Raw genomic sequence first — 16,215 nt, 5'->3', positions numbered from 1 at the left:
GGCCCCATGTTCTTCCACCTATGCTAAATGGAGCACGTTATCATGATTTCATACGGGATACTCTACCTGTGCTGCTAGAACATGTTCCTATACAAGTACGACACAACATGTGGTTCATGCACGATGGAGCTCCTGCACATGTCAGTCGAAGTGTTCATACGCTTCTCAACAACAGATTCGGTGACCGATGGATTGGTAGAGGCGGACCAATTCCATGGCCTCCACGCTCTCCTAACCTCAACCCTCTTGACTTTCATTTATGGGGGCATTTGAAAGCTCTTGTCTACGCAACCCCAGTACCAAATTTAGAGACTCTTCGTGCTCGTATTGTGGACGGCTGTGATACAATACACCATTCTCCAGGGCTGCATCAGCGCATCAGGGATTCCATGCGACAGAGGGTGGATGCATGTATCCTCGCTAACGGAGGACATTTTGAACATTTCCTGTAACAAAGTGTTTGAAGTCACGCTGGTACGTTCTGTTGCTGTGAAATCCATTCCATGACTAATGTGATTTGAAGGAAAGTAATAAAATTAGCTCTAACATGGAAAGTAAGCGTTTCCGGACACACGTCCACATAACATATTTTCTTTCTTTGTGTGTGAGGAATGTTTCCTGAAAGTTGGGCTGTACCTTTTGTAACACCCTGTACATTGAAGAGCCAAAAGAAACTGGTACACCTGCCTAATATCGTGTAGGGCCCCCGTGAGCACGCGGAAGTGCCGCAACACGACGTTGCATGGACTCTACAAATGTCTGAAGCAGTGCTGGAGGGAACTGACACCATGAATCCTGCAAGGCTGTCCATAAATCCGTAAGATTACGAGGGGTGGAGCAACTCTGTAGCAATTCTGGACGTGTGGGGTGTCGCATTGTGCTGATTCTGTCGGAATGGACAACGGGCATGCATGGATGCAGGTGATCAGACAGGATGCTTGCGTACGTATCACCTCTCAGAATCGCACCTAGACGTATCAGGGGTCCCATATCACACGCCCCACACTATTACAAAGCTTCCACCAGCTTTAATAGTACCCTGCTGACACGCAGGGTCCATCGATTCATGATGGTGTCTCCATACCCGTACACGTCCATCCGCTCATCACAATTTGAAACGAGACTCGTTCGACCAGGCAACGTGTTTCCAGTCGTCAGCATTCCAATGTCGGTGTCGACGGGCCCAGGCGAGGCGTAAAGCTTTGTGTCGTGGAGTCATCAAGGGTGCACGAGTGGACTTTCGGTTCCGAAAGTCCAGTCGTTGATGTTTCGTTGAATGGTTCGCACGCTGACACTTGTTGACGGCCCAGCATTGAAATCTGCAGCAATTTGCGGAGGGGTTGCATTTCTGTCACACAGAACGATTCTCTTCAGTCATCATTGGCCCCGATTTTACAGGATCTTTACTCGGACGCAGCGATGTCGGAGATTTGATATTTCACCGGATTCCTGATATTTACGGTGCGCTCGTGAAATTGTCGTACCGGAAAATCCCCACTTCATCGCTAGCTCATAGATGCTGTGTCCCATCGCTCGTGCGCCATCTATAGCACCAAGTTCAAACTCACTTAAATCCTGATAATCTGCTTTGTAGCTTCTGTAACCGATCTGCTAGCTGTGCCAGACTCTTGTTGTCTTATACAGGCGTTGCCGACCGCAGCATCGTATTGTACCTATTTCCATATACACTCCTGGAAATGGAAAAAAGAACACATTGACACCGGTGTGTCAGACCCACCATACTTGCTCCGGACACTGCGAGAGGGCTGTACAAGCAATGATCACACGCACGGCACAGCGGACACACCAGGAACCGCGGTGTTGGCCGTCGAATGGCGCAAGCTGCGCAGCATTTGTGCACCGCCGCCGTCAGTGTCAGCCAGTTAGCCGTGGCATACGGAGCTCCATCGCCGTCTTTAACACTGGTAGCATGCCGCGACAGCGTGGACGTGAACCGTATGTGCAGTTGACGGACTTTGAGCGAGGGCGTATAGTGGGCATGCGGGAGGCCGGGTGGACGTACCGCCGAATTGCTCAACACGTGGGGCGTGAGGTCTCCACAGTACATCGATGTTGTCGCCAGTGGTCGGCGGAAGGTGCACGTGCCCGTCGACCTGGGACCAGACCGCAGCGACGCACGGATGCACGCCAAGACCGTAGGATCCTACGCAGTGCCGTAGGGGACCGCACCGCCACTTCCCAGCAAATTGGGGACACTGTTGCTCCTGGGGTATCGGCGAGAACCATTCGCAACCGTCTCCATGAAGCTGGGCTACGGTCCCGCACACCGTTAGGCCGTCTTCCGCTCACGCACCAACATCGTGCAGCCCGCCTCCAGTGGTGTCGTGACAGGCGTGAATGGAGGGACGAATGGAGACGTGTCGTCTTCAGCGATGAGAGTCGCTTCTGCCTTGGTGCCAATGATGGTCGTATGCGTGTTTGGCGCCGTGCAGGTGAGCGCCACAATCAGGACTGCATACGACCGAGGCACACAGGGCCAACACCCGGCATCATGGTGTGGGGAGCGATCTCCTACACTGGCCGTACACCATTGGTGATCGTCGAGGGGACACTGAATAGTGCACGGTACATCCAAACCGTCATCGAACCCATCGTTCTACCATTCCTAGACCGGCAAGGGAACTTGCTGTTCCAACAGGACAATGCACGTCCGCATGTATCCCGTGCCACCCAACGTGCTCTAGAAGGTGTAAGTCAACTACCCTGGCCAGCAAGATCTCCGGATCTGTCCCCCATTGAGCATGTTTGGGACTGGATGAAGCGTCGTCTCACGCGGTCTGCACGTCCAGCACGAACGCTGGTCCAACTGAGGCGCCAGGTGGAAATGGCATGGCAAGCCGTTCCACAGGACTACATCCAGCATCTCTACGATCGTCTCCATGGGAGAATAGCAGCCTGCATTGCTGCGAAAGGTGGATATACACCGTACTAGTGCCGACATTGTGCATGCTCTGTTGCCTGTGTCTATGTGCCTGTGGTTCTGTCAGTGTGATCATGTGATGTATCTGACCCCAGGAATGTGTCAATAAAGTTTCCCCTTCCTGGGACAATGAATTCACGGTGTTCTTATTTCAATTTCCAGGAGTGTATGTTTACTTGAATACGCATTCCTATACCAGTTCCTTTGCCTTCCTTATCTTGGGAGGAGGTACTATAGACCAAAACAACAAAAACAGTCCAGTAAACATAAGCTCTGAGACTGCGTATCTTAAGAGCTGTGAGCATTTGTTCAGTAGAAGAGATGTGTTCCACAGTAGAGAAGATCAATAAGTGCTCATGTCTCTTAAGGTATGCATTTTACAGCCAATGTTCACCACACGCTTTGTTTGATGTTTTGGTCCATAATACCTCTTCTCAAAGCATAGAACGCCAAGACCATTTAGTAGAAGAGATGTTTCGTAGTATCGAAGACGAACAAATGCTCATAGTTCTTACGGTATGCAATTTAGAGTCCATGTTTACAGACAATTTTTTCTTGAATTGGTGTAAGAAACATATCCCTAAAGTTGGTTCGTATAATTTTTAAACACCCTATATTTACCAAGGTAAGCAAATTAATCAGTTACTTCCTAATATCACGTCAGACCTCTATTTGCGCAGCCTAGTACAGCAACCCGATGCGGCATGGTCTCAAATCGTTAGAAGTCATCTGCAGGATTACGAGCCATGCTGCCTCTATAACAGTCCATAATTGTGAAAGTGGTGCCGGTCCGGGATGTTGTGTATGAACTGACCTCTCCATTATGTCCCATAATGTTTCTATGGGAATAATGTCTGGTCGTTTTGATGGGAAAATCATTTGTTCAAACTGTACAGAATGTTCTTCAAACCAGTCACGAATAGCTATGGCCCGGTGTGAACCGAGTACTCAGTCCATTTCATGTTAACACAGCCCGCACCATTATGGAGCCACCACCAAATTGCACAGTACCTTGTTGGCAACTTGTGTCCATGGCTTCGTGGGGTCTGCGGCATATACGAACGCTACCATCAGCTCTTATCAACTGAAATCGGGACCGGACCATGGTTTTCCAGTCGTCTAGGGTCCGACAGATATGGCAACGAGGACAGGAGAAGCGCTGTTAGCAAGGACAGTTGTGTCAGTCGTCTGCTGCTATAACCCATTAACGCCGAATTTGCCATGCTACCCAATTGGATAAGCTCGTCATACGTCTCATATTGATTTCTGCGGTTATTTCACGCAGTGTTGCTTGCCTATTAGCACTGACCACTCCACGCAAACGCTACTGCTCTGCGTTGTACGTGGTGAGAGGTAATGGCCGAAATTTGTTATTCCCGGCACACCGTTGACACTGTGGATCTCAGAATAGTGAATTCCCAAACGAGTTTCGAAACGGAATGCCCCATGTGTCTAGTTCCGACTACCATTCCACGTTCAAAGTCTATTAATTCCCATCGTGCGACTGTAACCACATCGGAAACCATTTCACATGAATCACCTGAGTACAAATGACAACTCCACCATGAAGTGTCCTTTTATATCACGTATACGCGATACTACTACCGCCACCTCTATACCTGCATATCACTATCCCATAACTTTTGTTCAAATGTTCAAATGTGTGAATTCCTAAGGGACAAAACTGCTGAGGTCATCGGTCCCTAGTCTCACACACTACTTCAACTAACGTAAACTACCTGATGCCAAGAACGAAACACACATACACACACATGCCCAAGGGAGGCCTCGAACCTCCAGCTGGAGGGGCCCCGCAGTTCGTGAAATGGCGCCTCAAACCGCGCGGCCACTCCGCGCAGCTAACTTTTGTCACTTCGTGTGTATTGTGAACCAAATCGGGCACATGACCGCCACAACGTGATTCCCTGCATAACAAAAGTGCAATATATGCATATAAGGTGGTGTCAGCGGGTCACATCAACTGGAGTAATAATTTCTGTCTTTTTACTTGGGCTGAAACTATTGTACCTTCATTCTATAAATACCAACGGGAGGAGTTGGTCCAGTACTTTATTTCCATCTTTTGTAAGAAATGTAATCTACTCGCGTACTATTTGATATTTTAAAAAGAATACGTATTTTTTAGATAAATTCTTCTACCAGAATCTTAAGTTTTTCTAAATTTTTCAGTTAAACTTATCCAAAAATTTAAATCTAATTGAAGTTTCACAACGAATGTCTTATTCAGTAAATCAAAAGATGTTTTCAGAGTGGACCCTTCTTACACATTAATATCTCTTCAAAAAGTATTTTATTATGAAAAGCCTACAACAAATAACTTTTTTGTAGTGGTCATGATTTACGCCCCTGTTTGTAGCATACATTATTGAAAAGGCGTTGGTATTCCCAAGACAGTGCTAAAAGATATTTTCAGGTTTTTAATGACACATATCTGTGTTTCATTAAATAGTATGTTGAAACTTCCTGGCAGATTAAAACTGTGTGCCCGACCGAGACTCGAACTCGGGACCTTTGCCTTTCGCGGGCAGGTGCTCTACCATCTGAGCTACCGAAGCACGACTCACGCCCGGTACTCACAGCTTTACTTCGGCCAGTATCTCGTTTCCTACCTTCCAAACTTTACAGAAGCTCTCCTGCGAAGCTCAGATGGTAGAGCACCTGCCCGCGAAAGGCAAAGGTCCCAAGTTCGAGTCTCGGTCGGGCACACAGTTTTAATCTGCCAGGAAGTTTCATGTCAGCGCACACTCCGCTGCAGAGTGAAAATCTCATTCTGGAAATATTATGTTATTAGTAAAATTCACCTTCGAAATATCTGATTCCCAAAGTGATCTTTCTGACTTGCCTGAAACCCCCTCTGGAGATGTGATTTGCCAATAAGTCAGCAATCTTAGTGGTGCAATACTGAACTGATGTCAAGTCGGATCTTACAAAACAGCTGCAGAGCCAAATTATAAGTAGCTCCTTAGAGTGTCAGTGACAATTTACCAGTCTCCTGGAGTTAATATATTTTCTTACCTGGACCACATATATAAGTTTTGGAAAAGTTCGTCTACTAACCCCAATAGTTAATGAAAACAAAAATTTCTAAGACAAGAAGGTGTTGATGTGCCAATAGTTCAGGTGACCGACAAATGTAGTGAGACATCTACAAAGAATAACACATTAATAAGTTTATTTACACTCTTTACACTTTATAACTGAGATATTATTTACTTTGTATGGCTGTAGGTTCTTCTGTGGTGCTGAGTTATGAACTATGAGAGTGAAGTTGCTGATTGTAATTAAGGGCCTTGAATGCTAATACACTTCGATAATACACAGACAGGAAGTAATGTTTATTAACGTCGTGCTAAGCTCATGTATGGTCCTCACAAGTCTTCCAAAATAATGTTGGTAAGTCAAGAGCTGCACTGAATCTCGCGAAATGGTCTGAATTGCAGGCACTTTAAGAGATGCATCAGCCAATCAGAGACACAAGCAGTGAGAACATGTCAAAGTAGCGTTCTCTGGAAGCATGTCTACGTTGGCCACCCACCGAGGAACAGCGAGCGACAGAAAAGCGATTGTCGCCCTGCCGCCCACGGGCGAAAAATATAAAAGTGCCATCTATCTCGCTGCTGTCAACAGCGTGTGGCACGCTGAGTGCAATCGATGAAGATGCTGTCGATAACGCATTCCTCCCCTCCTCCACCCATAAAAAGATACTCACTGTCGTCACATAATGAGGGTGCGGGCGACTACACTGAGATGTTTGCCACTGTAGACATTACTGCAAGATGTAGATGTTGGCGTGCGGTGGAGGAATGTTCGACATGGATGGAAACTATCTGATGTGCCGTATTAAAACTCCACTGTGATCTTCAAGTGTTTTATTGTTTCCAGCTACAGTGCCACGATCCTCTCTGTCTGCGCCACAGGGTCTCGTGATGCAGAGTACGCCACTTCGCTGTCTGCAAAACTGCTTGGCATGGACAGATACCTCAGTGATCCATGCATGCAATGTACTGCGGCCTGCCATCCGTGTACCGCCACAGTGTTTTGATGACGTCAGGATGCGCTGGCAGCCAACTGAGCGGACTTCATCCCCGTTGGCTGGGAGCCATAGGGAACCCCCTGCATGCTTCTTCGTTATTGTGGTTAAGATCGCATGCGACAAGAAACGCGTGCAATCTCACAGCCAAATCTACATCTACTTTTATACTCCACAAGCCACCCAACGGTGTGTGGCGGAGGGCACTTTATGTGCCGCTGTCATTACCTCCCTTTACTGTCCAGTCGCGAACGGTTCGCTGGAAGAACGACTGCCGGAAAGCCTCCGTGCGCGCTCGAATCTCTCTAATTTTACATTCGTAATCTCCTCGGGAGATGTAAGTAGGGGGAAGTAATATATTCGATACCTAATCCAGAAACGCACCCTCTCGAAACTTGGACAGCAAGCTACACCGCGATGCAGAGCACCTCTCTTGCAGAGTCTGCCACTTGCGTTTGCTAACCATCTCCGTAACGCTATCACGCTTACCAAATATCCCTGTGGCGAAACGCGCCACTCTTCTGTGGATCTTCTCTAACTCCTCTGTCAACCTGACCTGGTACGGACCCCACACCGATGAGCAATGCTCAAGTATAGGTCGAACGAGTGTTTTGTAAGCCACCTCCTTTGTCGATGGACTACATTTTCTAAGGACTCTCCCAATGAATCTGGCGCCCACCTTACCAACAATTAATTTTATATGATCATGCCACTTCAAATCGTTCCGTACGCATACTCCCAGATATTTTACAGACGTAACTGCTACCAGTGTTTGTTCCGCTATCATACAATCATACAATAAAGGATCCTTCTTTCTATTCATTCGCAATACATTACATTTGTCTATGTTAAGGTCAGTTGCCACTCCCTGCACCAAGTTCCTATGCGCTGTAGAACTTCCTGCATTTAGCTGCCATCTTCTAATGCTGCAACTTCTCTGTATACTACAGCATCATCCGCGAAAAGCCGCATGGAACTTCCTACACTATCTACTAGGTCATTTATATATATATTGTGAAAAGCAATGGTCCCATAGTCCCCTAGAACTTAGAACTACTTAAACCTAACTAACCTAAGGACATCACACACATCCATGCCCGAGGCAGGATTCGAAGCTGCAACCGTAGCGGTCGCACGGTTCCAGACTGAAGTGCCTATAACCGCTCGGCCACACAGGCCGGCGCCACCAGTCCTTCTACTTGGTACGCTGAACGTGTTTACGCGCGTCGCCTGTGTGCTCCTGACGTGTTGAGACGCGCTGCCGCTTCTTCCCCTGTGGCCTCTGGCCGCGTTAACGCGCCCAGCCGTATATTCGTGCAAAGCGTCCAGTAACTGTTCGGAGTTCCGCCGGCGCGGTTGAAGTCTGGTGAGCGTTTGCTGCTGTATTCTTGTGTTGCAGTATTCGTCTGTGCATTTACTGACCGTTGACGCCGTTAACGTTTTGATAAGAAAATAACTCGCCGATGTGGTTGTACAGATGAAGAAATCTTCGAAATTCTCAGTAGAAGCGACAGTGAGAATGAAATTTTCGACAGCGATGTTAGTGATTATTCTTCGGCTAAATTTCGAAGTAACAGTCCTGTGCCTTGTACTTCAGCCGGAACAACGCATCTGTCAACAAGGGAGGAATATCATTCAGAATCTGATGGAGCTGAGGGTGATAGTGAAGTGCCATTGAAAAGAGCTAGCTTTAGTGACACGTTTGACTGGAAGAAAAGTGATTTTCGTCCATTTATGCATGCGTTCGATGCTTCAGCTTCTGGACACAACAGTAGTTTAGGACCACATTCAAGTGTTTTAATCATATTTCCTAGTATTTTTAGCGGAAGAACTGATGAAATTTGTAGCAGATGAAACAGTTTTTTATATATATATACGAAATAAAATACGCCAGAATCAGAGCATTCTCGTTTGTCCAGATGGAAAGAAACGGGTTTCGAGGAACTGTTTTCCTTCGTCGCTGTGTGTATGCTAATGGCTCGTGTGAAAAGGCTGAAAATCAGTGACTATTGGTCCACAGAAATACTCTTGAACACTCCTGTTTTAGGCGAAATTATGCCCAGGGATCGTTTTCTGTTAATTGTAAGAATGCTTCACATCAGTGACAACTCTGTCAGCAACGAAGGAGAGAGGTTATTTAAAATTAGGTGTATTGTTGATAGAATTCCCTCAACATTTCGCACCACATTTCATCCATATCAAAAACTCTGCATTGACGAAAGCCTCTTGTTGTTCAAAGTGCGATTATCGGTCAAACAGTACATTCCATTCAAAAGAAGTAGGTCTGGAATAAAATAATTTGTACTATGTGACTGCCAGACGGTTATATCCCGGATTTCATTGTTTACATGAACACAAATACTGCAATTGACTTCCACAATCTGGGGAAAAGTGGCGACATCGTAACAACATTGATGAAACCATTTTTAGGAAGAGGATATACGGCAGGGCTGGCCAAACGCTGCACAGTGTGCAGACGTGCGGAAGTCCTGCACATGTGCGCACGTGTGCGACAGCGACATCTGTTATTAGACATGTGCCCTAAATGAACGGCGGCGGCTCCACTTCCCTGTTTATCTGGTACAAACAAGAGCGCAACATACTCAGTCTCGTTTACCCCTGGTGACCGTAACCTTAACAGAGAAGTACTACGAAACAGCAGGTACTGTGAAAAAGCGAAGGACGGGAGATCTATGTTCTCAGTCGTTTAAAAATGACTGGAAACTGCAATTCTTTATTGTAGCCGTTGGCTAAAACTCACAGTGTTTTCTGTGCGGCCGAATAATAGGCGACCAAGTTTTCAACTGAAAGACACTACAATAGATATCACAAAGACGAGTGTAGTGTACTCAACAGTGGAGAACGGCAAGCAAAATTAAATGTCCTTAAGAAAATGTATGAGACACATCAACTCGATTTTACTGTACGTCAAAGTAACTGATACTTCTTAAACTCTTAGTTTCTTGTGTTACATTTATGTCTATTTTACTGTACGCTGTACAATGCACTGTTCTCAATTTTCCAGAATGACAACCACCACACTAAATCTTCACTGCGAGCGAGTTTTAAAATCGCATTAAGAATTGTACAATCTGGGAAACCCTTTTCCGAAGGGGTGTTTGTGAAAGGGTGTCTGACTGATGATGCAGAACTTGTGTGTCCCACGAACGTTAGCAGCGTTCAAGAAATCAGTCTATTCAAACAAACAGTGACAAGACGAATCAGTGCTATGGCCGGCAATGTGCACAGGCAGCTAATAAATAAGTCTAAAGACTTTGTTGCTTTCTCTGTTGCGCTCGATGAAGCAACAGATCTTACAGATACAGCCGAGGTTGTGATATACATACCAGGTGTCGATAACGCACTTTGTGTAACAGAGGACGTTTTGGACTTAGTACCTTTGAAAGGGACTTCTAGAGGTGCGGACTTTCTCCAAGCTGTCGAACAAGCGATTGATGGTGTCCATATGGACTGGAATCGGTTAGTCTCAGTGACGACAGATGGAGCACCATCAACGCAAGGCCATCAGAGACGACTCATAGCACGGATGCGCAAAAAGCTAGGGCGCACAGACGAGACGTTGCATTCTGCATCGAGAGGCGCTTTGTGCAAAATCAGTAACGTTAGCAAACGTCATGCACATTGTTGTGCGTACTGTAAACCATCTGAAGACACATGGGCCTACGCATCGCCAGTTTCGGTGGTTCTTGGAGGAATTAGTAGCGGAGTATGGCGACGTGCCTTACTATACCGAAATACGCTCAGTAGAGGTAAAATGCTGAAGATATTTTTGATTTACGTTTGGTTATAGTAACATTGTTACATGACAAGGGAAAAAAGTGAACCTATGTTGGAAGACCCTTGTCGGGTATCAGACCTTGCATTTCTCGTGGACATTAGGTCTCATATGAACAGCCTGAACGTCAGTTTGCAAGGTGAAAATAATTTAATTTCTGACATGTTGGAAAAAGTAAATGCCTTTGAAAGGAAGCTTGCGCTATGGGAGAGTCAGCTATTGACAGAAAACATTGCACATTTCCCGACTCTTGGACTGGTCCATGAAGGTGCTAGATTTCAAGAATACGTGTCAATAATTGTAAAAATTAAGGAACAATTTCGAGCACGATTTGCAGATGTTACGAGTTTGTCTCATGTCATTCGCCTCTTTGCTCGACCGTTCTCGTCGTCAGTTTAAGATGCTCCGAATGATCTACAGATGGAACTTATCGACCTACAGTGCAATAGAAGACTGAAGGACAAGTTCTTAGCAGTGCGAAGCACAAAAGAATTCTACGAAAATTTTTCAAACAAGAATTTCCACGCCTGCACCGAGAAGCCGCGAGAGTTATGTCCATGTTCGAGTCGACATTTGTTTGTGAAAGATATTTCTCGGTGATGAAAACGAATAAATCAAGGTTTCGATGAAGCATAAGTGATGAAAATCTTCGCAACTGCTTGCGTTTGTCAATGAGCCGTGCTTTTGTGTACGATATTAACTGTATCATTTCTCATGACCAGTGATATACGTGTTTGGATTTATTCCTTTCATAATTAAAAATTATTGTTTACTAACTGTGCATTATTGCCTCATTCTGCTCCATGTTACATTATTATCATGAAAATTGGTCATTAAACCGATTGTTCCAATGTATACTTACAGTTAGGGTTTTGTTTAATGTGTGAAGGGCTACGCTCAGCTAAAGTCGATAAAACATAACATTCATCTAATTGTCGGTTATTATGCAGATTTCAGAGGGAACTGATGAAAAATATAGCAATAATGGTATTGAAATAACAGGTGATCATCGAGAGGTCTGCGGTTATCATTCTGTTCAGAGGTCAGTGAGACAGAAATTATGTGGGTCTAACTGAGAGCACCGAGAATTAGTTACAGGAAACCTTGCGTTAGTTTAATGTTATTTAAAATCATGAATAAGGTTCGTTGGAAGACGCTAAGTGCTCTGTTTCTTAAATAATAGATCAAAAACATTACGCGTATTTACGTGCCGTCAGTCAAGCTGTCTTAATAAAAACCCACGGTTGTTAACTGTATTACTTGTCTTACTGGGTTAAACTGTTAACATAATAGTAGACGTCTCAATGAGTAGACTGTGACAGTATTTTAAATGTTTAATGCGCGAAATACCTTCCCATGGTTGGCTTGCAAGCTGTGGAAAGACCACTAGAATGCGCCGGTACAGAGTATCCCAGCATGTGGATAAAGCGACATTGTGCGTAGAAACGTGCACTACATGAACGCTGACGGTTGCGGCGTGCACGCTGTGACCCGGAAGTTGCACATGTGCAGGAGCACCGCACGCGTACAGAATTTCTGCCCGGCCCTGATATACGGTCTATGTCGATAATTGATATTCAAGTCCAGACCTGTTCCTTTGGCTTAATAACAACAGAACAAACGCATGTGTACTATTCGCAAAAACAGATATAACATACCTAAATTAGAAAACAAACTAAAATGAGGAGAATTACAGTTTATGTCCACTGACACAATCCTTGCCATGAAATGTTGTGACAAACGAGAAGTGTGCATGCTGACCACTCGTATTACTGCAGAAATTGTTGAGATGGCAAACACAAAGATAGGTGAAAGATTACGGAAACCACAATGTGTTGCAGATTACAACAAGAGTATGGGTGCTGTTGACCACTGTGACGTGCTGCTGAGTTCAGTGCAAGCACTACGAAAGACTGTCAAGTGGTACAAAAAGTTCTTTTTCTACGTACTGGATCTGTGCATTTTATATTCCCATGCTCTCTACAGAGTAGTAACAGGACGAAAAATGCAACTAGCGGAATTTAATTTGTGTCTGGTAAGAGAGATTGTTGAAACTTACGCAAAAGAACGGAGAAAAACTGGCAGGGGAAGGAGCTCTGAAGACGAGAATCCTCTAAGATTAAATGGGAGAGATTTCCCAAAGGTCATTGAGATGGAAAACTCGAAGAAACGTACACCAATGCGTCGGTGCGCAGTGTGCTCGAAGTAGAAGGTGCGCCGAGAAACAAGATACGAATGTAGAGCATGCAACATACCATTATGTGTAGTGCCATGTTTTGAGGCCTATCACACTAAAAAAATTGCTAACCGTCTATAATCACTCAGAAGAGAAGAAGCGACATTGATGACTATCAAAAAGTAAAGGACAACAAAAAGGAAATAAAAATATAAAAACTGTATACAAAATAAAATAAAAACAAAATAGTATATTTTTAACTTTGCCAGTGCCGGTCCAAAGCCCAGATCAAAAAGGAGGATGGAAAATATATTCAGAAGGTGTAAAAGATACTCCAACACTTATGATTTCTAACTTTGAAGCCATTTTACAGAAGTGTTACTGCACTCTCGAAAACACGAACTGCATTTCTTAGATGCCATTAAATCTATTACATACGTTAAGCATAAAATTAAAATAAGCATAGTGCTACACTCCTGATTTAAACAAACATCACGTTTGATTGCGTGGCCATCTTCCGCAGCAGCTCTAACAATTTATTATTGTTAGCTTTGCCGCCTTAATCTTACTGCAATTAATGAAGAAGAATTTCACACTAGACGCGTTTCGCTTTTATTTACAAAGCATCTCTCTGTGTTCACTGGTTTTCCTGCTTCATGTCAACCTCTGCTAATGAAGAGAGGGAAAGCAGTGGTGCGAAAAGGATGTAAACATGAAGCAGGAAAACCAGTGAACACAGAAGATGCTTTGTAAGTAAAGGCGAAACGTGTCTGGTGTGAAATTCTTTTTCATTAATTGCAGTAAGCTACAGACAGCAAAGCTAACAATAATTAATTCTACATATCGTTTATAATAGTGATACTTAGCAACATAAGCAGTTTCAATGTACATCATGTGTCCAGTAATTCATCTGCAGATTCACAGCCACAGAAAAAGTATCGAGATACATCGCGTGTCAGTGATCACACTCAGAAGACGAAACAGCTGCGGACGTCCTGGCTCGAGATATATTCAGCATAGGGCGTGCTCGGCCAAGCGGCGAGGTCAGCCGCAGGCAGCGGTCTGTGGAGAAAGCCATTAGTGCAGGTACCAGGATTAGGTGGCCTCAACGGCTCACTCGACTCTGCTAGATGGACGCACGGCTGCAGCAGCCAAAGCGTTAACACCTCTCTCTACTCTCTCTTTCTTCCTCTTCCCTTCCTGTGACACGCCTGGAACCACATCCGGACAACCCTTAAATGGCCGCAACCGGCCAATGAGTAGTATCGTTTTACTAGTTGGCAGCTGACGCTTAACATTACGGGGGACGTGGTTTCAACTACTTGGTATGACCCTTGATACCTCGTGACGAACTTCTTCGTTTTCACTTTTGGCATATAGGGGCTATATAGTATTACCCATTGCTCTACTCTATACTGCGATAAACTTATGTCGGCCCGTGTGGCAGAGCGGTTCTAGGCGCTTCAGTCTGGAACCACGCGACTACTACGGTCGAAGGTTCGAATCCTGCCTCGGGTATGGATGTATGTGATGTCCTTAGGTTAGTTAGGTTTAAGTAGTTCTAGGATCTAGGGGACTGATGACCTCAGATGTCATGTCCCATAGTGCTCAGAGCCTTTTGCCATTTGATAAACTTCCTTTCTGCTTCACTGCGTCTTCTTGCCTTACCAAAGACTTCATATTCGGCTTTTATACCCGTTTTCCAACATCCCGAATTGTACACGAACAGATTCACTGGTCCTTCCTTTCTGTAGCTTCACTAAATGAAACGGGGACGGCGGTTTTCGCCCTTACACTACCTCAAACGGAGACAAACGGGTACTGGTATGGATTTTTGAATTTTATGCACATACAGTATGCTTCAAATACTCGTTCCACTGACTGTGATGAGAATCCACATAAAAACTCTGCATCTTCCCAATTGTTCTGTGTACACGTTCTGTCCTTCGGTTTGCCTGTGGATACAATGCGCTCATCCTCAACTTCTTTACGTTCAACAATTTACACAGTTCCTTCATTAAATCTGACATGAAGTAGGTCCCTTGGTCAGTAATTATTTTCTCCAGTACACCAAACTTCGAAATCCAGTCGTTTATTAAAGCTTGCGTGAGCATCAAAATGGTTGAAATGGATCTGAGCACTATGGGACTTAACTTCTGAGGTAATCAGTCCCCTAGACCATAGAACTACCTAAACCTAACTAACCTAAGGACGGAACACACATCCATGCCCGAGGCAGGATTCGAACCTGCAACCGCAGCGGTCGCGCGGTTCCAGACTGCAGCGCCTAGAACCGCTCGGCCACTCGGGCCGGCGCGTGAGCATCGCTGCCTGTTGATTTGGCATAGCCACTATCTTCACATACCTCGAAAAATGGTCTATTCTTGTCAGAATGGATCTGTTCCGCGATGGTGTTCGACTGAAAGGTCCTAAGAGATCAGTTCCCAACATACAAAATGGAAATGTTGCTTCCAGCAATCGTTGTAGCTGTATCCGTTTCCAACTCAAAAAAAAATGGTTCAAATGGCTTTGAGCACTATGGGACTTAACTGCGGTGGTCATCAGTCCCCTAGAACTTAGAACTACTGAAACCTAACTAACCTAAAGACATCACACACATCCATGCCCGAGGCAGGATTCGAACCTGCGACCGTAGCGTTCACGTGGTTCCAGACTGTAGCGCCTAGAATCGCACAGCCACTCCGGCCGGCCTTTCCAACTCAAATCTGCTCTCTGCGCACATGGCATATTGTTCTTGACATACTGATCCACATCCACTTTCCTACCTCTCCACCAAAACCTCTCCGCCACTCTCCTATTCATCGCTCTACCCCCACCATGACCAGATAACATGTGATCATGTGCTTCTTTTAAAAACTCGTCTCTCAGCTTCCCTGGTACTACTACCCTCAGCCCTAACTTCGTTACCCTGCACAGGAAACCGTCGTGCACATTAAATTGTGGCTGTGTCTGATACAATTTACAACCGCTGTCAGAATCCTGTAATTCTTGCCATACTGCTATGTCATAACCCATGACTTCTACTTTTGCCACCTCCGTACTCATTGCATCTGCATTACCATGCTTCTTCCCAGGCTTGTGCACCACCTAATAGTCGAATTCACTAAGCTTCACAGCCCACCTGGCGAGTCTAGTGTACGGATCCTTCAACCCCAACAACCACTTCAATGCAGCGTGATCTGTCAATACCAAAAATTTTCTCCCGTAAAAATAACACTTAAAATATGTGA

The 16,215-nt window shown here is 45.1% G+C and overlaps 1 non-coding gene across 1 annotated transcript; it reads right to left on the bottom strand.

Annotated features, from left to right (window-relative positions):
- Window positions 1–15,191: 15,191 nt before the first annotated feature.
- On the bottom strand, window positions 15,192–15,275 carry Trnas-gga. The gene is given in 2 exon segments: window positions 15,192–15,226; window positions 15,236–15,275. It is a non-coding gene; the product is annotated as a tRNA-Ser (tRNA).
- Between the last annotated feature and the right edge of the window lie 940 nt (window positions 15,276–16,215).

The sequence above is a fragment of the Schistocerca piceifrons genome, chromosome X (genome assembly GCF_021461385.2).
Source record: "Schistocerca piceifrons isolate TAMUIC-IGC-003096 chromosome X, iqSchPice1.1, whole genome shotgun sequence".
Taxonomy (NCBI): Eukaryota; Metazoa; Arthropoda; class Insecta; order Orthoptera; family Acrididae; genus Schistocerca; species Schistocerca piceifrons.
This window is presented reverse-complemented; position numbering and strand designations above follow the sequence as displayed.